Below are 17,499 nucleotides of genomic sequence, written 5' to 3' on the forward strand. Positions count from 1 at the left end.
AAACTCTCACTACTTCCCACCATTCCATATCCCCCCTCCTATTGTGTGATACTTCCCCCACCTACTAGATTGTAAGCTCTTTGGGGCAGGGTCCTCTGCTTCTGTGTCATTGTCTGTATCTGTCTGTCATTTGCAACCCCTATTTATTGCACAGAGCTGCGTAATATGTTGGCACTATATAAATCCTGTTTAATATTATTAATAATAATAATAATAATAATAATAATTACAATGAAGGTTTCAAAGCAAAATAGAAGTGCTGCAAGCAGGCAGGAAGAAAATTCATCTCAAGTAAGGATCCAAGCAGGATAGCAATGCCCAATGGAGGATTACCTGGGAAAATAACAGCACTCAATAAGGAAGTATTAAGGGAAAATGCCGGTGCCCAATGGGGCAGTTGTCAGGCAGGATGGCAGTGTACAGTGGAGGTTTCAAGGCAAAATGGCAATGTCCAATGGGGGGGAAGGGGCAGTAGGACAATTCTCATTTTTAGCAGAACCAAGCAGGATAGCAATGCCCAATGGAGGATTACCTGGGCACCCAATAGGGAAGTAACAAGGCAAAACGACAGTGCTCATCGGTGTAGAAGGAAGGCAACAGAATGGTGCTCAAGTCTGGGAAGAACCATGCAGAATGTTAGATTCCAATAGGGGAGTAGCCAGGCATGCGGGAGGCATGGAGGATTATTTGGGCAAAATAGTAGCACTCCAAGGGGAAGTAACAAGGCAAATTGGCAGTGCCCAATAGGGCAGTAACCAGACAAGATGACAGGGTCTGGTATAGCAGTGTCCAATGGAGCTGCAAGCAGTCAGGAGGGCAATATTAAACTCTAGGGGGGTGGGGGGGAATTAATGAAGCAAAATGGCAGCACCTAATGGAGGATGAACCAGGCAAAATAGCAGATTCCAATATGGACGTAAAAGGCAAAACGATTGTAAGTAGTAGAAGGAAGTATTGAAGTGTTTAGCAGAGGTTTTCAGGTAAAATGGCAGTGCCTAAAAATGGTAGCAAGTAGACAGGAGGGCAGTGCTCAGCTCTGGTAAGAAACAAGCAGGAAGACAGAGCCCAGTAGGGACGTAGTCAGGCAAGATGGCAGCACCCAATGAATCCTTAACTGGGCAAAATAGCAGCAAACAATTGGAAAGTAACAATGCAAAATGTCAGTTCCTAACTGGGGGAAGAGGCAGGTAGGACGGTAGGGTCCAATGGGGGAGTAACTAGACGGACAAAAAATGATCATTCAGTGGAATGGTCGAGATAGGCTAGAGAAAAAGAATAAAGATTTTTTTGGGGGTTATGCACTGATAAGTAGAATAACCCAAAAAATAAGTAAAAAAAATAAATCTCAAACATCATATCAGATGGATTTTGATGTCGGAATTCCTTCAAGCGAATTCACAGCAGTACAAGCATCAGCTACAAGATTGCTGCAAGCATTGCGAGAAGCTACTGAGGCGCCATGTTGTGATACAAACATTTCTTTTCTTCTCTGTTACAAATGGAAAATCTATTGATTCAGGAGAAGGGGTATTAGGGAAAAAAACAATAACGCTTTTGTATGAAAAACTTTTTTTCTTCTCAAACAAGATATTTTGGGGGTACTTTGGTACATAATATGGTTATACTGCAAAGTCATTTTAATTTAACCTAAGAAAAATGCAGCCTATCCGTTCACTAGAGACCAGTGACATCACCAAGCATGCAGCCTTTCCAATCACTAGAGACCAGTGAGTGACATCACTGAGAATGCAGCCTATCCAATCACTAGAGAGCAGTGACATCAGTGTGACAGGTAACGAGTATTCAATATTTGCATGCACTATAGATTTGGTTTGTTTTGGGATATTTTCCTATCTTACTTTGTATATTCTTTTAATCTGTATTAGAGCATGTGGAAATGTTATTGAAGCCAGCACAGAAAGGGTGCAACCACCCCTGAGAAATATTGTACATTTTCTACAAAACACTATTCTTTATATAAAATAAAGGAACATGCAAATTATAATACCACAGTGCTGACAAGCATCAATTTACTCTCATTTGTTAACTGAAAGGCAATATCTTGCATGTCACAGTTTGCAGGATCTTGTGTTTGTCAAAGATTTCTCTACGGGGATTTCGAACACGGTGCCTTTGCAGTTGACAGCTGTTGCGTACAGCACATTCTCCGAGGACAGGCAGCCTCAGGAATTAAACAGATCTTCCAAACCTGAGCTCTATTCTGGGACAGAAAAAAAAAAAAGACATGTCAGCGCCATCTTATGTCAGCTATCCGCTCCAACGCCACCACCATCATTGGGGGAATTTACTTCAATGGACAAGACGGGCGAGACTTTCTTTTTATTAAAAACCAGCCCTGTCCCCAGTTGACAATTGTTACACGAGTCGGCAATTCCAAAATCGCTTTCTCCACTTAAAAGTGGGCAAATGCTTTTGTATTTTGAATCAACTCAGAAGTTTTCACTGTATAATAGGACGTGAGGGAAAACCTCTGAGAATATGAATAATAAAAAATACAAAGGAAATTATAAATAAAAATTAGGGTATTAAAAAAGAAAACCAAAACATAGGTGAAAAAAGTATTTATGCAGATGGTTGCAATCGTGACTACAGGGTGGCTGCCAGCCTGTCATTGCCCAAGTTAGCCCAGGAAACAAGTGCCTACTGCACCCAACTAACCATAGCAACAAGTACCTACCCCTCTTATTCAACGCATCCCATTGAAACTGCAAAATTTACACCAATAGATTTTTATAATTATTTATTGTATATAATTAGATTTCATTTTTTTTACTCCCCTAGGCCAGCTACCTTGTGATGCCCGCCTTCACCCCCATCATTAGCCAAATCTAGCCTTTGACATTGACACACACTGGAAGAATGATGACAACCTTGATCTGGCAGGAAGCACCCTGAGGCATCTTATATCTGGGTCTTGTACTTATTACCAGCGGAAGTCTTCTTGGTCTTGCAGTGGTAATTTAGGCAAGGTGGGGAGACAGTTGGACATGTTTTTTCCCTCTATCACGAAATTTGGGGTTCCAAGAACATGGCCGTCATCTTTCTGCACCAAAAACCAGAACTTCAATCCATGAGGGCATAAGCTTCCATACATGTCTGCTCATTGGGAGAGGGGCACTGGCTGCGTCCATTGGTCTGCCCCTTGGCGTGTGCCCAGGGTATTCAATGTAACTGAAAGCAGGGCATGACAACACTGGTTGGAAGAGGGGCCGATATGGCAATATAGCCATAAAGATATTAGGCAGAAGCTGGAAAAATAAGAAATGCCACCCCAAGTGGCCATGGCACCCTAAGCCATGACCTAGGTGACCTTGTGGGAAATCTAGCCCTCACCTACCCTTTGTAAAAAAAGAAAAAATATTATTTCACTTGCCTTACCCCCATTTTCCCCCCACAATACCGTTGTTCTTCCTTGGAATGCAGAGCGGCTGAATCTGGCCAGAAAATTCTTTCAATGGACTAAGGTGATAGGGTGACAAGACTTTGTCCATTTTTTGTTCCAATAAAATGTGGAAGGATAGTGATGCCATGCCCAACAAAAAAAAAAATTTTTGTTAAGCACAATCTATTTTTTTTTTAAGAGCATTTTGTCTCCTACCAATGAAATAAATATTTTGGTAGTAACCCAAAAAAGTGTGGGTAGACCTTCCATTTTAGAGGAAGGCCCACTTTATGACACATTTTGTGTTTCATCCCAAGTAATAAAAAACAGACTAGGCCAGTTGGTTCTGAAACCATGCCAGTTGGTTCTGAAACCATGCCAGTTGGGTTGTGCCTATTTAGTTTGCTAACCAGTGATAGCAGAGTTGTTAATGTAAAGAGCAAGAAGAGTTTCCATTGGTCATTGGGAACATTGCCCACTATTACCATTAGCATAGGTCACCAACTTGCATCATGGGCATGGCTACCATTGGCTGGCAGTTTTTAATGGTGGTACTACTTCAACAAAATCCAGCCAATGAGAATACAATCTAGCTGGCAGTAGGCTTGTTGGGGTTGGTCCTGCCACTGACCACTGCCACTTAAAATTTCTTTAGCTGCAAGCCTGATGTTAGCATGGCAGCTGGTTTGCTTAGTATACAAACTTGGCAAGCAAGTTGCCCAAGAGGCCATCAGCATTCACAAACTCAAAGAGCAGAATCTCTCGACTTGCCACCGTGCACCATTACCCCGATGGGCTGTAAAATTGGGAATTTGCAAAACCTTTGAGCTGCCATGGAAGTAATGAAAAACATTTCATGGAGGGCATTACGGACTGGGGTTGAAATGCAGATTCTGAAGCAGAACATTTAAGGACAAGTACTTGAAAGACCGAGAGTGGTTGTGATGGCGAGGAGATGCTAAGCTGTATCCAAGGCAACCAAAGCAGATTCTTAGCGAACAGTAATAAAACCAATGGAGTTGGTGCAGCAACCTGTTCAATCCAGTTTCCGACTCGGCAATAATATGAGAGGTTTGTCTATAAAGAGCAACGACCCTGAGCGCCGGATTTTAGGGGTTTAGTAAGTTGGTGCGTTTAGAATAACAAGTCGATATTTAAAGTTTTGCAAAACCGTTTAAATTAAATGTTTAAAAAGCAAAAGTGAACTAAAACAAAACAATTATTTATAAAACAAAGTGGGAACAACCTAATCCATATGAAGCAATAGGATTCTGCAAGTCAAAGTAGTTACTTTTTGGGTTTAAGTGCATCGAAACCTAAAAAGATAAAAAACAAATGTCAGCCTACCAGGTGATTGATGTAGTGGTTGCATTGATTTTTTTCCCCTTTGTTTCCTGCGAATTGTCACACTTCCCTTCCTACAGTGACAACGCTCACTCACTGTGCTGTATCAAAAAGCAGCATTGTCACCATAGGACAGAAAAAGTGTTAGGAACCACACTTGGTTCCTAAGGTGGTTCCTAAACTTAAGATCTTGGCATGTTCCCTGGAATTAAGAAATACATTTCCATTTTGCTTTTAGAATTCTGGCTTTGCTAAAGAATCTGTGATGATAGGCCAGCAGGGCAGGTTTTAGAATGGGGCAAATAGGACAATTGCCCAGGAACCTCACTTTTTTCAGGGTCCCAAATGGGAATGGCAGAGGAATTGGAGCTGGAATGTTGCACATTGCTCAGAGCCCCGTTTTGTCTTAAACCATCTCTGTTGGCCAGACGTGGGTCTGATGTGGGAGTTGCTCCATGAATCTAGCTTATTGTTCTGTGATCCCCTACGAGGCTAAAGAATCTTCCGGTTTCACCCTGGCCAGTTATGGTCAAGCAATGGGAAAATAAAAATTTTTAATTACCGGGAAAAGATCCTTTGAGGAAATTTGAGGTCAACATCCAAATATTGAAAGACAATACACATGTCCCTTAATTTGCAGGCTTTCATTAGAAGCTGCACATGAGGTTACGGAACAGGTCACCAAATGATATGTAGCCCAACACTGCAATCCTTGGTATAACAGAGTATTTTTTACTCCAACAGCTCCTTATTTCTCCTTAAAACCCCACATTGACAACACATCCACTGTGTGCCCCACTTTTATAAAAAGTGGGGAAAGTTATTAAAATTCCTATGTTGTAGGCTCTTCTGACTCAGCTAAGCAATGTATTATGGGTTATTCCATGTTGGCCAATTCATGATTTCACCTGACCATCAATTCAGAGGATACACTTTGAACCCCAAGTCAACTCAAACCTTATCCCAGCTCTTCTGAAACTTGTTTCTTAGCAGACAGATTTCCGATGCAGATTTGTAAGATTAGACATATAATTATTTAACTTGTAGAAGGTTTATTAACAGTGCAAAATTGCATTATAACAAGGCTAATAAATAATTCACTTGTGGTATATTAAATCAATATATAATTAATAGCAATGCAGCATTTCTGCTCTGTTAGTGGGAATTTAAAGCCGATTACAGAGCATTAGGCTGTGTCAACCAGAGTGACGGGTCATAAACAATTCACCATTTGATTCATGGAAATCGATTAATAAATGATCATTTCTCAGAATATTCTACTCTCCATAAATGATAAATGTAAAACTTTTTGCAAAGTGATGACTAGAGAATTACGATGTTTGAGACCGAGCGAACAAATATAATTAAACTGAATGTCCAGTCAAAAGTTTTCTTCTAGGTTTGGGTAAGGTAAGAAGAAGGAGTTAGAGAACCCATCGCTGCTCCTTATGGGACCATTGGGAAGTTTTATCCTCAAAACAAAACCCATCAAGCTTTTTGTTGCAGTTTATGAACACTTACATAATTACAGTAAGTCAGGTTGAAAAAAGACTTAAGTCCATCAAGTTTAACCACAAGGGAAATAAACATATCCCAGATATAAAACTATAAAAATAGTTGATCCAGAGGAAGGCAAAATAACCCCTGATATTTGTACAAGCCTTATCTTTACACCAGTAATGGTTTTTCCCCAAGAAAGATTTATTGTGTCATATGTCAAGACACTTGAGTCATGGGTGCTTCCATATGTTCATTATGGGTCTCTATACAGAAAACACAGGCCACAAATCAAATCATGACCCTTGTCAAGGAGGGGAGGCAGATGGAGTAATAAGATCTAATGATGGTTTTTATGTACGTTGAAAGTGTATACAAAGAGTTAGGTATACATATCACATGCATTCCATTTAATCAGAAGTACTTTCAAAAAACAAAATAAAAAACACAGAAAAAAAATGAGCCCTGATGAAGGAGGTATTAGCCTCTGAAATGTGTTGGCTTGTTACTTCGAATCATTATGATGGATGTTTAAGACCGCCAAAACATTGGTGTGCATCATTCTTTACTCACCTAAGTTTATTTTAAGACTGTCACCTTTATTAGAGATGCACAATTACTAAAGGTATCACGGTTTTACAAAAAGGATGCCACATTCCAATAAATATGAGAAGAATAGTTCACAAGGGGGAATTAAAAGGCATCAAGGTGTATACAAAAACATATTAAAATGTACTTTTTATTAACTGTTTAATAAAATGACCTGTCCAGTAGTTATGCGCCAAGCAAACAACTGGCCATTTAATTAATAAGAAGTTTTACCAGACTGTTAATTCTAATTTATAAATATAGTTCCCAAAATAAACCAGTGGGGACTATGACACGTTTGGCAGAACTGGTCTGCTTCCTCAGGAATGTCTACTAGGAATTCTGGACAAAATTATTCATTTAGATATTCATTTTGTATACTTGTGGAATGTTTGGATTTTTTGTTTAGCATTGAAATTTCCTTATGCACCCATTTGGTTCGGACCCCCTTTAACCTCCCTGGTGGTCTGAATATATCACTAATGTTGAATGTCAAAGCAGTACATTCTGTTTAAATTTCATGCCCCCAGTACACCGCCCCCGAACGATCACATGTCCCATTGATCATGCCGGGAAAATTAACCCCGAGCCACACTCGGGAATATTGCCAGGGAGCTTAAGAGGAAGCGGACTATTTCTGTGAAACGCGTCAAATGAAAGGAAACTTTCTAGAGATTTTCCATACTGTATTAGGGGGGAAAAAGGAAAGTCTAATAAACAAAAAAAAATTCCCTTCCCCTTTCTTTTTTGAACTGTTTCTTAAAAGGTGGAAAGTTTGTATGGTAGTGGATGAGCATCCAGCTTCTAAGAAAGAAAAACAATAATTTGTCATCATTTAAAATATTTTATCCTAATATGCAGCATAGAGCTGATGGAGGATGTACTTTGTGCTTTTATTTTCTGCTGCAGGCCCAAAACATTAATGAAATATTAACAGTTTATCAAACAGTGAGACCAAAACAGGCTCAGGATGAATATTTCCTTATTTGTGTCCCCTGCCGGGTGCACTTTCGTTACAAGAACGGTATTGCTCTGAATTTTAGAGATCGGCTGTCCAAGGTGCTGAAATCAGATTCCCATATATTGGAAACGATTGGTTCCCATTAGCCAGTATAGTCATAAATTATTATTATTTATATAGCGCCAACATATCACGCAGTGCTGTACATTACCAGATACAGACAGCTACACGGGAGAGGACCCTGGCTAAAAGAGCTTGCAATCTAAATTACCAGCGAAAGGTACATATTCTCCACGATAGTGCTTAGCTACCAATGTCTTTATGATAGTAGTGTGTCTGATATTCCAAATTTAAAAATGTTTCTACTTTTCCCATTACCTCCATTTATTCCTCCAAAATTACTGAAAAAATATATGTTTCGGCAGAAACACCAGCATAATAGAATTTGCCAATTCCATGCATCCCCATCACCTGGGCAACTTTCACCCAATGTCAGGTATATTTTAAGAGTTAGTCTTTTATTTGAAACCCCAAAATTCAGAACCTAATGAGTTATCTTCTGAAAATGAAGTGTGTCCCCCGCAAACTCTGGATGAGTAACAATGTGATTGAATGTTAAGATGTCTCTGTGATTTAATAACTTCACATCTCAAGTGCTAATTGTGTCAGGACTGTGTGACTTTGGGTGATTCATGCCTATTACGGAGGCGTAGTGGAAAGAAGCTGCTTATATTAAGGCTACAGCTTGATGAACCAAGCCAGGTTTTCTATTCTGGGGTTTGAGATATGAACCAATAGTGAGGTTTGTGCAATGGAAATCATGGAGGAGCTTGATTGCTCCAAGTAGTAAATCACAAATACATTTGTTTACAAAACATTTACAAATAAGTACATTGGCATGGTTCAGTCCTCATTATTTCTACTGTTGGGGGATGCTTTCTGGCTGAATCATACGCACTTCATTCTGACATCTCATGAAAATGATGAGATGTCCTTACCACAATTCCGGACGTTACCCATCCCTGCTTTGGAGATTCACTTTTCCTGCATGATAAAAACAATCGAATGCTTAGCCTACCCATACGTTACTTTCTAGTTGTAGGTTTGGCATGGAGTCCATCTCTAACCCAAGCTTTCTCTTACTTAAATATTGTAAGATCTTCCTGCCGAAATGGCCTTCTATACTGCTATCCACTTGGGTGTTCCTGCTCAGTTTTGTATGTTTCAGCTTCTTCTATTACATTCTGCACGTTATCAAGATAAATAACCCGGTAGGAATGTTGGGATTTGGAGTGCAGACCCCTTAAACTTAGTGCAAAGTGACGTGACTCTCCAATATTTACCAAAAACTGTAATATAAGTTTTGGTGGAGTTTTCTTTTGATAGAATTAGGTATTTAACATGTGCCAAAAAGTTGCTGAATACTGCCCAACTCTAAGTATGTTCTACATCAGAGGTCCTCGGCTTTGGTACTAAATAGCCAGAAACCTCACACATTTTGGGTATTTTGGAAGAATTGGTTTACAGAGAGTGAGAAAATGAACCAAAACCCAACCAGTAAGTGGCTCTTGAGGACTGGAGTTCAAGATCCCTGCTCTACGTCCTTGTTCCCTCCAAGCCACCCCCACGTTGTTCTCCTGTTGATTGCCAAGAAGGTCAACCACAGCATTCTTGTTGGACCATTTTCATTGTCATGAATGTTATACATATGCCTGTAAACAAACAATTATTTCATAAAACATTATTTCTGGTCAAGGCTTGTATAGGTTTACAATGTTTGTGCTATGAGACAACCAAGGTCAGCTTTGAAGAAAAACTCCACTCTACTGAACATATGGTATGCAATTGCTACAAAACCTTAAAGCCAACCTATCATCACATTTTTAACATTGTATAAAAGGGTGGCCTTTGTTTTTTTACACATGAGCCGATGTTGCTTGATGATGATGCTTAGGTGACATAAAGAAGAACCCAGAGGAAAAAAGATGGCAGCGCTGAACAGAACGGTAAAAGATGAGAAATGACAAGACAGTGCAGGGCTTATTGGGTTCAGTTTGTGGATGGATTGAGGGCTTTTCACCTGTACAGGTAAGTGACATTTTTTTTTTAGATCTGCTTTCAATAGGATTATTAAAATTCAACCTGTTCTTCCAAAAACTTGTCAAAAATTTAGAATGGCACCATTACAAAATGGCTATCCGGTGGCAATCTGTATGTGGCACAAAATGGTCCCCTTAACTCTTTCTTACAATACCAGTTTTATTTTCCATCCCAATGCAGACATTGCAGCTTTCCTTATTAAAAACACTCAAATTGTTTGTGGTTATAATAAAGACAGTTGATGCTATTTAGAGAGAAAGGACACAGTGATACAGAAGTTTCTTTATAAAAATTTATTATACCCACCTCTGTGCAATACATAAATCTGAACTTTGGATAAGTCCAAACTATTCTTACAGAGTACCCTTCCAAAATGCTAATTTTTAAGTTTATTAGTAATTTAAGTTACTTTATCTCTCACTACTGCAGGCTTCTTCCTCTTTGCATGAATAATTCCTCCAGAGCTTTATCAATTCCAAAGACACCATATACATTGCAGAACCACACTCCAGCAATAAAACTAGGAACACTGAAGGCTCACCCACACCCTGGAAAGTCAGAATAGAAAACTAAAAGTGCTGTTTTTTGGTACTCCATATGAATGGATGCCCATTGCAAAAGTTTTTGAATATTAACTTCATCAGTGCTTTGCATGCATTACATAATTCTCCCAGCCTGGATAAAGCACTAGAATTCCAAGGCCATAAAAATAATATTAGTTGATCAAACATGGATATTTTTTAGGGAAAAAAGGATTATACTGTTACTGTACATTATAAAACCACAGAAAACCATTGACATGTTTGTGGTGGGCGAGGAGCACCTTGCACGTGACATAATAATTAGCATCCAGTCTTTATTGCTAGTCAAGTAATAGAAACACACAGCCAACACGTTTCAGGAGATACAAGCAGCCTTCAGGGCTCTTGAGACAAGATAATGCTGTACTCGAAATGATACTTTGCTTTTTACAGTATTGTGGCTTAACTAATGTTGGTGCTGTTTGGATTCAGGTTGAATGCACAATCAATCAGCCTGAATATCTAACCTTTGATTCCACCCCTACCAACCAACAGTCAATCAAAACTTCTGACATATACATGAAGTTGCCACTGTTTACTATAGATTCACAGGTAATTCCAATTAGGTTCAGGAATCATAAATTGGCTTAGCTCAGGACAAAAGAAACACACACCTCCTTTTTAGTGTTGGGCATACTTTTAAGACCTGCAAGAACTGAGTAACCAGGAACTGGCTCCATATTGGATTCCACAATATCCCCCATTCTTAAAAGCCCTGAAGAAGGGGGTGCTTTTTACTAGACTGCAAATAAAGAATCTACCCACTTTTACTACTCTTTAAAAGGTGCTATTCACCCACCTCAAACCAATGACTTGTGGCTGCAGATAGATTGGTACTTCTAGGAGAAACCAGAGAGGTCCTACACACCATAACCACTCAAACCCACCAAGATTTTGTTTAAACAAACAGTTTTTATGCTTAGTGGTATGTATATATTACATTCAATTATTTATTCTGTGAAAGTCATGATACTAATGGCTCATTTTTTATATCTTGTTGTAGTACTTTTATATTGATTGACTGCCCTGATGAAGCGGATCTAATCTGCAAAACGCGTCAGATTGTTACAAGAAAGCTGATAAAGTTTTCTAACCTAGGCTATTTTTATGTAACCTTTTAGCACTATAATCCTAAAATACAGTTGTTAATAGGGATGAGCGAGAATGCCTCTGGCATTCTTGCAAAAATTTCCTCGAAGTTCCGATGGATCCGCAAAATTTCCGCGAAATTTTGCGAAACCATCAGAAATTACTATAGGAGGATTATTACGGCTGAATTCATAAATACAGCCCTCATTCTGACCTGTAGTGCCCTGGGATCTCTCACTGAGAGGAGGATTCTCACAGCTTCATTCATAAACGCAGCCGCGATACTCCCCCTCTCAGATTGAGTAATGCGGCTTATGTTTTTGAATGAACGCAGCCGTGGGAAAAATCAGAGCATTTTTCCCTCACTTCATTCATTCATGAGCAGCCAGCTGTGAGACTGGATAGAAGAACACATAGTACAGGGCTGCAACAGCTATCGGGGGAGTGGAGCTGCTCCGCTCGCTTAATTGTTGTTGCCGCCCTGTACTAGTGGGTATGGACTCCTGTGTTCTTGGATAGTGAAACTATATCCAAGAACACATACAACTAGTAAAGGGTTGCAAGAGCTGTCAGCTCCGCTCCCGATTGCTCTTGCAGGTCCCAAAAATTTGCTCTCGACAGCAGAATTTACAAAGGCCGTTCTTGCCTCTATGTTTAGTAAGTAAGAACAGCCCAATTCGCTGCAAAGCGTAATTTAAAAAAATTGCTCTCTTATCCCTATTTGTTAACCATACTTTAAACTGTTGCTGTGTGGTTGAATCACGTATGTTTTTAATTTATGTGTCTTGTTGCATATTATAAATACTTTATAAATAAAAGTTTTTTTATATAATCATGTTTTTGTATATACTGCCTTAAAAGTCCCATACACAAAAAAAAAAAAAAAATGTTTCTGCAGATTTTCAAACAGGGATGTTGGCAGTCAGTTTTTATTGACTAGTTTTGACAAAAAGAAAACTACTGTTGTACACAATAAACCTTCGTGTTACGAGCTCTGCCATATTCTGCTCCTCCAATCGGTGGCACTGAATGTCTCGTCTACCATGAACTTCTACCAGGCACAACAGGTGGCCTTTATTAAAAAAAGAACCCATTATGCATGCAGCGGCATTCTTCAGCTTATTTAGGGGCCTGCCTTTCCCTGGGTCTGGGCACAGAGCCTCCGGTTTTATCCTGACTTACTATTTACCTTGCCAGACCTGGTCCATACCTGGCAGGAGTTTGTTCATACATGCGTTCTCATATTAATTTGTTAGTTATTTTGGGTGTGTTTGCCATTTCTGGGTTTATTACACTGTTTGTATGTTTACATATATACACATATACACACACACATATATATATATATATATATATATATATATATACACATATACACACATATATATATATATATATTTTTTTTTTCTTTTTTATCCATCAGTGATCTCACATCTCTCAGTTTGTGACACACAGACACCATCCAGACCATTGATCCAACACCATCTCACATCCCAAAACCAACCAATAATATAGTCCTGTGGACTTGCAAAACCAAGATGTCATCATGATTGAAAACTTATCAAGAATTAACTCTGCAACCAAACATAAGTGGTAAAATAGTGAAATAGAATTAAATGTAATCCAGCGGTGCAATTTTACAACATCAAGAAGTTAGGTCAAAAAGAGCATGATACCAGTAAAAAAAAATAAATAAAAAATTCTTATGACAAATCTTTGATTTCATTTTGTGCACTGGCTAGACAAGATATATTTAGACATGACATACTTTCCTTACTATTCTTCAAAAAGAACCCCCATATAAAAAGTGTTTTTAAAGCATGGTGTTTTCTTTTAGGTGCTTCTGGGTTTTGTTTCTCAGAATTGGAAGAAACGTTCATTTCCCCTGACAAGTCTCAGCCGCTCTCTTCTCTCCAATAAACCGCAGTCAACACAACAACATGAGTGTCAGGTGTAATCTACCAGCGGGGTGAACTCTTTTCTGGGGCACTCGCCCTATAGCAGGGGGCTGTTTAATGATACGGCACTGATAGCTGTCCTGCCAAACCCAGCCTGACACCAATCAGTCTGGATTTCTACCCAGATGGTTTATATGTGCAGAAAAGTTTTAGCAGGCAACATGAGGCTTCCTGCTTGGCTTTAAATAAACTACAGAAAGATCTGCAAAAAACAAAAGCTAAACTCCAGCCCTTCCTCTAGGTTTTCACAGTAGTAATGCCTCCTTATACCGAATTGGTTTACTTGGATTTCATTGCACACTGTGAGCTTCTTCCAACCATGTTCTGCTTGCATTGCATAGAGGAACAAATACATTATTTTAGAGGTAGAAAATACATAAACAACTGTGACCCAAATCTCTGGGGGGTCTGAATTCTGACAAGGCAGAATCATTTCAAAAGCTTTCCATAAAAGATTGGCACAACCGGCAAAACTGCCAGTAACAATTTGGCACGCAGGCTTCAATAACGACGACATAATTTATAATAGAGGATGTATAGTGGTTTTGCAAATATTTTTTCTCTTTGTTTTTCTAGCTCAGGACTATTTGTACCCAAGTTGTGATAAACAAAAGAAAAACAAAAGAATAACCCGGAGACAACCAGCACAGTGCCCCTTCTTTGCCACTTCATGTCCTCAGTCTTTTGGGTTCTTTGACGGCCATAGACAAAAGTCTACAAATTCTTTCAAATGTGTGGTCTAAACCGATATGGTTAGCACCCGAGAGTACTTTTTAAAGTTAGCTGCAACATTTGATGAATGCTTTGTTTTGCAGTTGTGGTGCAGTTTACTTCGCTCAAAGGCAAAATGAGCCATCTCCACCCCTTCAGCAACAACCACAATGCAACCACATTCAAATGCAGCTTACTGCGATTGGAACATGTCCCCATTTAGGGCTGCGTACACAAGTGCAATATTTGTTGTTGGAAAGGATCTTTCACAATCCTTTCTAACAACAAATGACTGCACGATGCATGAACAAGTGCTGTACATACCACAACGGAACGGCACTCTACTGCGCTCTCTCCCCTTCACTTGCAATACGATGGTTCGTCGTCCATTGTTTGTGGATCTGCCAAAATGGTCGTTCGGACGATGGACGACTAGCACTGTAAACACGCAAGATTTTCCTTCCAGATCAGCCCTGAGCCAATTATTGGACGAGAACCATTTCACGTGTGTACGTAGCCTAGGTCGATTAAAGTGACAGGCCACTCAAGGATACCCAGAAGGTACATCAAATCCCATTTTCTGCAAACCAGCGCAACACAAATGCAACAAAATGGTCCCCAACCTTCCCCATAGGGTTTGAATGGGATTGGCTGGGAGTATTGTTCAGTTGCCAGTAAACAGCTGTTGTTTATCTCATGTACAAAATTAGTTGAAAAGAAAGAATGAGCATAAAGCAGGTAGGGTGGTCCACTCAGCATGGCACCCTACTTGTGCCAAAATGCAAAAAGCAGCATTGATGTCTTCACATCATTGGGGTGCTCTGTATTATCCGATAGTCGAGAATTACATCTGTACATACAACATCTCAAAAAGCAAGAAGAAAAATAAATTGGTACAGTTTGTGCGAGGAAAACAGAAAAAGGGGTTGTCTCTGCTTCTTGTGATCAGATATTTGAGGGCTGCCCCCTGAAGTAATAGACTTGTGAATAAAGAATAAAAGACAGAAAGACAGGTGTTTTCTTTGCAGCAATTCAAAATTAAGTGTAATGATATTTTAACAATTAAATGTCAATACATAAGATCTTGTCCCCTTTACGTCAAGGGATTTCGGACCTTCTATCTAGACATATTATTCCCTAATTTTTCAGCAAAAAGTACGGTTCCCATCCCGACGTGTTAACAAGGACTATGCAATAGATCATGCAATAGAATACAGAAAACATTTTTCCCCTGAGAAAGCCTATCGGTGAAACACGTCAGGATCGGAAACTTACTTCTTGCTCAAAAATAAGGGAATAATATGTCCAGATGGAGGGCTCGAAATCCTTTGATTTTAATGGGACAAGACCCACCTTATCTATAATATGTATTGACATTTAATTGTTGAAAATTGATTATTGTGAACAATACACCTAATTTTGAATCGCCGCAAAGAAACCCCCCCAGTCTTTCTGTCTTTTATTCTTTGTGTCAGGAAAAAACAAACTCAATAGTTGGGCTTTAGAATACTTTTTAAATATCTAAACTGACAACCATGATGCTCTATTCAAACTTGGAGCGTTGGAGCAGCGCAGAGTTAAACATGCAATTTACCAAGCTTTACTGTAACCCATGAAGGACAGCTCATATTCGTGCCCACTTTTAATGCATTAGGTTGCACTACTACCCCATTCAAAATAAAATATATATCATAAAAGACCAGAGCAGCTCATCAAGGATGCAGCAAATGTCCAAAATATTCAGAACCTGCCATCTCCAGACTTATTTATTATTTATGAAATATTGAAGCTGAAGCATCAGACCAACAGCCAGACACTTGGCATTCTCACACAGGAAGAGTTTGGCGACAGCAGCCTATTCATTTCTCCAATGATAAGTGACCTTTAAAAAAAAATCCATTTTCTGTGCCATTAAAATTTCTGGTCATCCTCCAGTATCACCTTCCTTCTCCAGCCACACACATTGTTCTTCCCTGTAATCCTCCTCCTCCCTCTTCTGACTTCCATCATATCAATGAAGCTTCTCCTCCCCAATCCATATTTGCAGCCACACGTTTTCCTGACCGGCTTGTCACCATGATGAAAATTGATGTCAGCGAGTCCATGTTTCACCCTTCCTGACCTGAGCTTCGGTTTTTAAGTTATTCTGTAAAGGTAGACACACGGATAGGGAAATGTTTTCCTGCAGAGATTCATCCATTCTGATTTTTAACTCTTCCATCTTCTTGGGGTGTAACAAGGATTTAAAGAGAACCGATTGCTTGCAGATAACTGAAACCAGTTTTGGACCATCATATTTGGTGCCCCAAGTCCTGTTGGAGTTCCCACATTTGTCAATCATTTCAATATCATACAAGCTTTACCATATTGAAGTGGTAACCCTGCCATGATTGTGCATGATGCCCATACTGCTAGGGTGACATGCTTCTCATTTGTGAAACATTCTCCTGCATTTCACATGGGCTTCTAAAGGAGACTACAAGTGGCCATTTCAACACACATTGTCAAGAATTATCAACATCATGAATGCACCTTGGGAAATGCCATGCAACCATTCCTGCAGTGCACATTGACTGGGGGCTGGAAAATAAACTAAAAGAGATCAGCACTAATAATTAATCATATGTTCAATACATAATATGTTGTATTACTCTTTTATTATTTCTTCCTATTATTAATTGTTAGCGTTTATTTGTATTTGACCCAACACATGCAACTATGGATATAGGTTGCAGGATTTTATTTAATTGTATTCAATTCAATAAATATTACCTAATCATTACCATTCTGACTTTTGACTAGTGTAATAATCACTTTTAGTTATTCAATTGTATAGCTCCTATCCAGTACAATGAGTAGTTATTATCTAGTAGCCCTGATGAAGGAGGATCTTTTGACCCCCTGAAATGAGTTGGATTTTTGCTACATGCAACTTTTACTTAAAAAATTTCTTGTGAACAAAACTTTCTGCCTCTTTCCTTTGTGGAAACAAAACCACGGCTAATAAAAATACAACATACATTCAGCTATATGTTTTTGGCAATTATAAAATTCTATGAAAAAATATAATTTAAATAATGAAATCCGGAGTGAACAACCACCAGCCATATCCCAACATATTCAAAATTTAAAGTTAGAAAAACAATACTTTTGACATATTTTGGCATTTAAAATTTAAAACAAATATATTTCACATACCATCAAAAATTAAAAGCTCAAATCACTTTATTCAAAATCATCAAGAATAAAATTAACATAGGTGAAAGT

The sequence above is a fragment of the Pyxicephalus adspersus genome, chromosome 12 (genome assembly GCF_032062135.1).
Source record: "Pyxicephalus adspersus chromosome 12, UCB_Pads_2.0, whole genome shotgun sequence".
Lineage (NCBI taxonomy): Eukaryota > Metazoa > Chordata > Amphibia > Anura > Pyxicephalidae > Pyxicephalus > Pyxicephalus adspersus.